General features: G+C 42.9%; 1 long non-coding RNA gene across 1 annotated transcript in view; it reads left to right on the forward strand.

Annotated features, from left to right (window-relative positions):
- LOC116062122 overlaps window positions 1-8,859 on the forward strand; it is a 37,522-nt gene extending 28,663 nt beyond the window's left edge. The window contains exon 3 of the long non-coding RNA XR_004107885.2: window positions 8,466-8,859. This is a non-coding gene — a long non-coding RNA (uncharacterized LOC116062122). The remainder of the gene's footprint in view (window positions 1-8,465) is intronic.
- Window positions 8,860-9,778: the final 919 nt, after the last annotated feature.

Here is a 9,778-nt window from a genome sequence, read left to right on the forward strand (position 1 = left end):
CAGCCAACTGTTGAGATTTCATGCTGCTTTCAGCTGTGTGTGTGTGTGTGTGTGTGTGTGTGTGTGTGTGTGTGTGTGTGTGTGTGTGTGTGTGTGTGTGTGTGTGTGTGTGTTATGCACTTGCTGTCCAGAGAGCGATCCAATTTGAAGCCAAAAGTCAGTCTTCCTTTTCTCCCATTACAATCACACAACATCCTGCCTCAAGAACTCTTTATCATTAACTCTGTGTCTCCGGTTATGTCACTGAATGGTCAGAGGTTAAGTTTCTTAGTTACAAAGCATTGTGTGATAATATAGTTAATAGATGAGGGTTTTTCAGGAGTTGGGTCCATCGCTTCATATTTAGTTACTTAATGCCATTGAGTATGAACAAACATGCTGAGTGGACATAAGTAAATGCACTAATTGGGTGTTTGAGAGATATCATTTTAGTCTTGCTTAGGCAGTTTCAGAATTAGCAAGATGCACTAATTCTGTATTTATTGATGCACATTTTGCCCTCTCTGCTTTTGTACCCACACACACACACACACACACACACACACACACACACACACACACAAACACAAATTCAGAAGGTTTGAGATGCGTCTTCTCAGTTTCAACACAGTAAAAGCAGCACGTAAACAAAATCCTGGTTCCAGACCTATTAACTCTCTGTGTCGGCCGTGCTGGTTTCATTACTAAGATTAGGTTACAGACAGTCATTCAATCATGCAGCCTTTAGCAGAAAATGGACTGTGATTTAGCTGTCCATTCATGTGGAAGTTCACACGCACATTCTTCAGTTGTAGCACACCGTTCAAACCCATTGTTTCTTGTTGTGGAATTTTCCATCTTTGTGGCATCTGATGCTTTTGCTTTTATTTATATTGACACAGTACAAACCCTCTCAGCTCTATTGTTGTGCGATTCACTTGCCTGTGGCTGAAAAAAAATCATATTAGGGTAACATAGATACATATTTTTTCAAAGAAAGAGCTACAAAATGGCAACGTATTGAGATTGGTGTCTGCTGTGTTGTGAGTTCTTGGTGAGCTGCAGTTGCATGTTTGTCTGTGCGTTTGTGGCCAGACTGTGTGGCTGGAAGAAACAGCGCCCCAGGGCACTGTGGGGGGAAAAACAGTGGCGTGGTATGGTGAGGCATTTCCACTCCTTCACCACTCAGAATGTTTGTGTCACACTCTCAAGTTTGTGGTACTTTGAGAAAAAGAAATGTCCACAATATATTAAGCTTGTCCTGTATTATTAAAGACAAATTTCTCCATACATTTTAATCACCTATATAAATCATGTCTTGTTTTCCACTTTTCCCATGAGAAAACATTGGAAATCATCCCAGAACAAGAATTCCAAACTATGGACTGTAATACATTTGATGTTTTTCTGATTTAGATTTTTCATTTATTTATTTATTTGCTTTTCTGCAAATCCATAAGAATAGAAAAATAGAGAAAGGAGACCTTTTTAAAAAAAAGAAGAAGAAAAAAATCTTTTACAATACATGATAGAAATATTTATACAATGCCCTGTATTTTTCACATTTTCCTTGTTCTTGGACCTGCCTCTCATTGTCAATTGAGAAAATGTTTAATCATTGAACAAGTCATCCCAAGCCCTCCAGATGTGTAGCTGTGAGAGAGCGCTAGGAGAGACAGCGCTGATGTTCAGGCTCCAGATGAAAGAGACAAGTAATCCTGAACATGGATGTGTAGTAGAAATGCATGCATCTGTTCATTGTCAACCTGTAGGGATTTTGACTGATGATGCACCTCACTCCTCTCCTCCATCGTCCTCCTCCACAGTCCCCCCCCCCCCCCGCAGAACATGGGGGAAAATCACGGAAACACAGCCAGATTATTCACCGCGCACCGTTATTGAATATGTGACTAACACACTGAGAATCGCCCTGGGAAATCGGATTAAAAAATGAATTATTTATAAGGACATGGAATCCCGGTCCGATAGGGCGAAGAGAGTGGAAGAATACACCTACAATATACCCCAAACAACATTACAAGTTTGATCATGACACTTCCCACTGTAGTTATTCATTTTTATAATGCTCACAAATGGTCCCCTTTATATTCTGATATTGAAATATGACTCATGGTAAAATTACATGGTAAAAGTGTTTTATTATTTTTGTTTAAATTGATATTACCTACATTTTCTCTGCTTCCCCCCCCACACACACACAGTCTAAAAGACAGTTTGATATATTTTCATGGAAGCTATAAAGCCTGATATCAAATCAGTTAACCACTTTTGTTGCTATTTCTGTGTAAACTCTCTCGCTAGTGCATGACTCGCACTCGAATGAAATTGAAATACAATATATGAAATGTAGATTAAAAATGATACGTAGGTTAAAAAAAAACATTAAAATCCCTTATTATAATTGGTTAACATATGAGCTAGGATTTGGAAACAAGTATCAGATCTTCTAATTCACGATTTTACTTCATACAATACATCTAATTTGTTTTCTGAAGGAAATAAATGTATCACCTAGGATTTTCTATTGAAACAATTTAATCAAAACATTTAAAAAGATACAAATGATACTGGAATGATAAGAAGGATGACATCCCTGCTCTTTGCTCTCCATTACAGTAATACAAAAGCAGTTTAGAAAAAAATAATTTATGAGCATTCTCAACACTGCACTGGCATTTACTGAGTGTCGTTTCTCAAATACCTAGGCCAGGAATGTGTGTGTGTGTGCGTGTGTGTGCGTGCGTGCGTGTGTGTGTACACACACTGCATCCTTCAAACTGCTAGTCTCCCCTCTTTCTCTTTCTTAAATATTTTACCTGGATTATTCTCATTTTTAATTGATATAAAAGCCTGGCCTTTCCCTCTAAAAGTTCCATATCCGTATGCAAGTGTCTGCTGGTTGTTTCTGCTTATTTAGTAAAGTGTCACTCACCTGTATCACCATCTTTTGTCGGAGATGTAGCGTGCAGATAAACGGTTGCATTGTCAACTTCTCCAGGACTGCGGCTTCGTCACCCTCTTCCTTTGCGGCTTTTCCTGACCGTTTAATTTTTTTGTGTGGTTTCTACGCAGATGAAGATTCCCTTCTACTGGTCTTTCTGTCTCAGTCTCTCTGTCGCTCTCTCTTTCTGTTCTTTGACAAGCAGCCAATGTGCTGACACAGGGAAGCGTTTAGGCGTGCAGAGATGTGCCAGAGTAATCCCTGCCTAAGTGATCACTCTTTTATCTGATCCTTTGCTCTAACGCTACGGTCAACTGTTTTTCCATTCATTTGCCTCTCTTTTTCCCTTTCTCTCTCTCTGTCGTTTTATATCCTTCCCCTGAAAATTGTGCAGCCGAGTGAAAAGGTTCACTCTGTTGCACAATTTTTTTGTTCACTTCAATTTCCACACATGCAAACACTCCTTGCCACCAGTGACAGGTGTGGTCCTTCAGTCATGCCGGCTGTCACAGGTGAATGTGGTAGGAGGTTGTGCCCTCTCTTCTCTCTCAGAGGCCAAACCACACATTTGGCAGCCCCCAGGGGAATGCCTGGGAGTTTCCACTCTGAACACACCGAGGTGAGGTAAAGAAATAATTCACATCTGGAAATAACCCTCTCCCCTTTTTTAACACTAGTTCTTCACTGCTTCCCATTTGCCTTTTCACCTTTCTCAATTTTTAAAAATTATATTTTAGGTGATATTGTGTAGGCAATTTCACATTTACAAATCCCTGAAACAGATACAGTATGTGGTCAGCTAGACATCAGTGTCTGGAAGTTGTGGAAACTGAACAACTATTCAAAGAATTATCATTTTTTTTACATCAGATTTAGTTCACTTATTCATTATTGCAAATGCGTATGTTGTACAGTAAATGATCTCCTTTTAATTCAAACTTTATTGAATCTTTTTCTTTGAGCCGTACTCTTGTGCATCGATGATGTGTTATTACTTTGAACCGGTGGACAAGCCGGATGCAGTTGGTTTTAAATGAAACCGGCTTGTGAGAGCATGTTTGCCTTGTGGACTTTTTCCCCACAGGGGGCATCAGGAGCACGCTGCAGCCCTCTCACATATAACGTCTGCATCAGAGCTCAGGGCTCATATTCAGCCGTGCTCCCCGTAACCATAGGTGTGTGATGGGAGTGGGAGTAAGAGGGGAAAGATGGGAAGGATGAAGGAGTAGTCACATCAGCAGAAAGTTGTTTTTCTGTGGCCTGGAGATTCTATTTAAAGTGGGGTGGGAGGGGGGTTGCGAAGGGGAAATGGGAGGCAGACTTGGAGTGGTCCACAGCCTGGAGAAACGGAGGCAGGATGAAGGAGGGAGTTTGGGTGGTGAGAGGATAGGATGCGCCGATTCCCTCTGTTTTTGGTTTTGATTGAGGTTGGAATGCATGTGTGTTTGCGTGCATTTACAAGAGGATCCATGAGGGTGCCTTGCTGCGTGGGCACGAATGTATGCCCATGCTTGTGTGTGTGTGTGTGTGTGTGTGTGTGTGTGTGTGGCTGAGGTATTAATCTTCTTTGTCAGTGGAGCCCAGATGCAGGGGCCTTCCAGCATCACAAGCCCGTACTCAGCAGTCTGCATTAGGCTCTGGGAAGGAGGCATGGGGTGTAAGTGTTTTTTTTGGGGGGTTGGATGCCGCTGGTTGTGCTACTAGAGCGGGGCGCTCTGACGGAGAGGGCAAGGGGGACAACACACAGCAGATTAGCTAATGATATTAGCCAGAGAAGACCCTCAGGTAAAACCCAGTGGTCGCAATTAGTGGAGTTTCTCTGAGGTTGCCCTGTGGCCTCTTATACACACACACACCCACACACACACACACACACACACACACACACGCATAGACGTAGACCCACTTCTACTTGTATACGACACACATAAACACCATCAAACACCTGCATTAAGTACTGATGCAAATCTTGCTCCACATTAAATTATAACCCCTATCCCCTCTCTCGCCTCCTGTTCCGCCTCCCCAATCTACCCTTTACCCCGCTCCTTTTTCTCCCCATTAACACCACTCATGAGCCCCCTTCGCTGTTTGCCCACTGTGAGAACAGACAAACTAACATGTTTGCTCTGCGGGAAACGCACACACACAATCACTCAATGGGAGCGAAACTGGGACTGCAATAGAGCCGACGGACTCTTTTCAAGAGTATGCTGATATGCACAAGTGCTCAAACACACACACACACACACACACACACACACACACACACACACACACACACACACACACACACACACACACACACACACACACACACACAGAAGCTTAAAACTTCAAAGCAGGGGGTAGCAGATATTGACATAACAAGCTGATAAACCTCTTTCTCCGGTTAAGTTGCCAGGACAGCACTGAGAGGAAAGGTGTTGGTATCTGTTGGTGATGAAAGATATTAATGTCTTAAGAAAACAGAGTTGATTTCAAGCATATTTAGTAATGATGATGCTGGGCAGAGTACATAATGATGTTAAGGCTTGTAATCGATCACAAATCCATCTGAAAAGCAACTGACTCGACTGATTCATCTTAATTCAATTGGAAGTTGTTCATTTGCAAGCCACTAATGATTGTTGAAAATTGAAATATTTTGTCATAGAATATACAAAACATTTTGCCTGGCATGCATGTAGCACAGTGTTAATGTTTGCTGAAACGATTAGCAGATTCACTGATTTTCTTAGTTAATTAATTAGTTTTATGATAATGGCAATAACAGTTGCAGCCCTTTTATATGCCAAAAGTATTTGTTTTCACACTTGTGTATTTTGTATGTGAAAACCACAAAGAGTGTAAATACCTGCTCACATACCAGCAGCACTTTTGATTTCTCTGCTTTACGACTATAGCGGCTTGTCCCCTTTCTTTTCCTCCGAGCAGAACCTCTCTGGCAGTTTATGGTATCTGAAATAAATCTTCTACAAAGTTGACAAACATGCTGTTATTGAGCAGTGTGAAGTGTTACTTTATCTCCCTCTACACCTCCTCTGTGAAGTTGTGATCACCACTTAGAATTACGTACACAACCTGGCTTTCCTGTGACAAGGTGATGAATTACAAGAGCTTTCAAAAACATCTCTTTTGCTCCGACTCTTTCCTGTCTCTCTGGCTCCAAGAAGTCTCACTTTGTTGTCCTCTGCCTATAATTCTTTCACCGTGTAGCCGTCTCTTTTTCATTGTCCCTTCTGTCTTTTCACACGCACAAACTGCCCTACGATGGGGTAAAATTATTTCACTGGAATAATAAAGTAGGTTAAATGACCAATCATTGCAGTGTATGTGTGTATGAGATGGAGAAAAAGACACTTTGAATTGTCTCCCTTGGCTTGTCAGCTCCGTCTGCTCTTTTATATGGCCTTTCTTATTATAATGCTACTTATCTTATCCAAAAGGCCATCAGGCCGGACGATTAATTTAGGTACTGTATTCCTTGAAACGATGGCTTCCTTCTTCTTGCTGCTGTCCCGCCCTCATTCCCCCCCTCATTCCTTCCATCTGCAGGAGATTAAACCAAGACCAGCTCTACTTTTCTCCCTCCTTCTGTCCATCACAGTGAAAAATTACCTTTTATTCTTCTTCCTTAATCGCACTGGCCGCAGAGCAATCAGACAGGAAATAATGGCTTGCCGTCTGGCTGTGCAGGCTCTCCCCTACAATGCCTAAAAGACTGGATTGAGGTGAGAATGGGGAAGCCTCCCATTAATGATTCCCTGTAAGTGTCATCTTTAAAGAAATACAGATAGTGTAAAACTATCAGGGTGTCAAATCTTTGTGGAAATACATTTATAAATGTTCGACTACTCTCAAGTCAATTTTCTCTTGCTTTTGCACTCCAGTTCCCCGTCCTGCCTTCCTCATTTGTCATTTATTCTCCTCTCTGTGAGCTTTTGTAGAAAGTTTATCCCAGTTGAAAACAAGATTGAATTCTTAGAGCGACTCTGAAAGCAAAACCAGAAGCAGCATTTATTTTTCAGCGTGTTTCGATCCCAGTGAAAATGTATCAAACTACACACAAACATTTTTTCTCTCATTTACCTCGGCTCCTCTCTCCCTCTTCACAAACCACCACTCTTCCCCATCGCTCAATCTCCTCTTCTTTTTCCACTCCTCACTCTGTTCTCTTGCAGTTTGATTCAGTGTGTATTAATTGCTCCTCATATGGGAGACGGCACACGATTAGTCTCAATCCTGATAATGGTGTGTGGCTTGGCCACGGGGAATACACTGCCAATTTGCTCACAGCACATCTGCCAAATGATTGGTGTTTACATGCCACATCCCCTGAGGAGTGTTTGTCACAACGCCACTTCTTACATCTCAATTACACACAGGATCCCAAGGCAGACGTCACCAAAGAAGCGCACAAACACACATGTATTGGCATTGGTAAAAACTCTTTAGCGTATGACATGCTAGGTAGCGCAGATTGTGCATTTGGAGTACCGACTGAAGCAACTGGCTTTATATATATTATATGTAACTTGATCATGATCACATGATCACATATTCCCCCCTTTCCAAAACAGTTTACCCCTGCACCCCCACCTGCCTTCCCCTCTCAACCCCTCCCACCTTCCTTTATCTGTCCTCCCTAACACAGTGCTCCTTCTCAGCTGTCCCATTAATCACCCCTCTCTAATTAACAGGCCCACTGTTCCCAATCTTCCCACTGCTCCCACTCCACACCTGGCCCAGCCCTGCTGCCCAGCAGGCATGCAGCGCTCTCCAATACACACACATGCGCATATATGCACACAGCACAAACTGGAGCCCAGCTGGCAACACTGACCACCACAGAATCGCGCTTGGAGGAGCAAAATTATAAGAATGGTATACTATGAGTGTAGTATTCTTTAAAAGTTTTTTGTTTTTAACATTGTGTTAAAGTGTGTGGGAGGATGAATTCGGCAACATTGTGAAGAGTTGGAGTTTCTTGGCAGGACTGACATCCCTGTCCTCTTCTCATCCTCTTCATGCATTCATTCATCACCTCATCAACCCTATCTTCCTTGTAATAACTCATGCGCTCAACCCTTTCCTCACCCACTGCTTACTCCACCCTTCACAGTTTTCCTTTTCCCAACCATCCTCACCCATCCCTCTCTTTGACTTAGATTCCATCTCCTCCTCCTTTCCCACCTTCTCCCTGTCCTCCCCCTGTTAGCCAGAGTGGCCCGGCAATGCAGAAATGCCATCTGCCAGCGCAGCATGCCCACAGCCTCTTGTCCACACACACACACACTCGCCCACAGACACACACAGCTTGGCAAGGACACCTTCCAGCGCAGGATATACCGATATCCACGCTTCCGCCACCAGATCAGTCCCACGCATTGTGTTACACCGACACACACACACACACACACACACACACACACACACACACACACACACACACACACACACACACACACACACACACACACACAGCCCTGTTGAGTCACACGCTTCATCTGTCTCCCAACAGGGGGAGCCGGGGAGCATCTGCCGGAGCCGAGACAGGAGTCGGCGTTCTTACAGTAAGAGAACAAATCATTACAGCAGCGCATACTGCCTAATCATAGACAAACAGAGGAAGGATGACCACATGGGTGTATGTTCCACACACTACAAATGAAGTAGAATAAGGGAAAGCAAACCAGCAATTACATGCAAATGCACATTTTTGAGGCAACAATCTGCTTTTTTTGCTGCCTGTTGAAACATTGCAATAACATGCCATTTGAGAAGTTTGCACTGCAATAACTTTGGTGGCTAGGACTGAGAAATATTGATACAGAAACATGAGAGCAAAAAACAATGTAGCTATATTTCAAAATGTGTGATACAGAAAGTGTGGATAGTTGCAGAGAAGTTTTCAAGCAAAAAGTGGAACAGCTGGGGCACTGTGCATTAAACAACAGTCCATTAAGTATTGCTGGAGGAAAGAAGCTTTTGTGTGTGTTTGTTTTTTAAAATCTTTTTTGTTGTTCTATTCACGCTTGTGCTCACGATTGAAAACAGAGAAGATATGCCATAGTATGACAGTAAAAATGTACGGGGCAAAAAGACATGGAAGGGAGGAATATAACGCGTTTCCCCACTGGTTATTTATATAATTCATTATTTTATTTAAATCATCTCGCTCCTGTTGACATTGAACAAGACAGAAACAGAATTGATGGGAATTGCAGCAATTAGCAAATGAGCTTTAAGATGTGTTGCAATTCGAGCTGTGTTTGGTGCTGCATCGGGGTGCTGGGGGTGGCAGTATGAGTGTGCGTGTTTTTGGGGGTGAGGGGGGTATGGTGTATGTGTGTGTGCATGTGTGTGAATGTGGTGCGCTGCCAGGTGCGAGTGGGGGTCTGTGGCAGTATATTTATTAGCGGCTGTCAGGGAGGTGACACTTTGATGAATGGTGCAGAGTAATCAGGGCTGGGCTGTGACAGGCTGCACTCACAGCCTTCTACCTGCCAAACAGCCCAATCACACACACTTACACACACACACACACACACACACACACACACACACACACACACACACACACACACACACACACACGCGCATATACATACAGTAGACATGAGCGTGTTTATGTACACACACACAAATGCTACTATATACTGTATATGCACATGTACAAACACAAGGGTGTAAATATGCCCCGCTACCAGATGAACTACGTCATCAAACTCCCCTCATCCTCTCCTCCTTTAACCTCTCTTCCTCATCTCCTCAAGTCCTTTTATACAAGTCTTTCACATCCCAGACTCCCCTGCCATGGCACTGTGATTTTCA

The sequence above is a fragment of the Sander lucioperca genome, chromosome 12 (genome assembly GCF_008315115.2).
Source record: "Sander lucioperca isolate FBNREF2018 chromosome 12, SLUC_FBN_1.2, whole genome shotgun sequence".
Taxonomy (NCBI): domain Eukaryota; kingdom Metazoa; phylum Chordata; class Actinopteri; order Perciformes; family Percidae; genus Sander; species Sander lucioperca.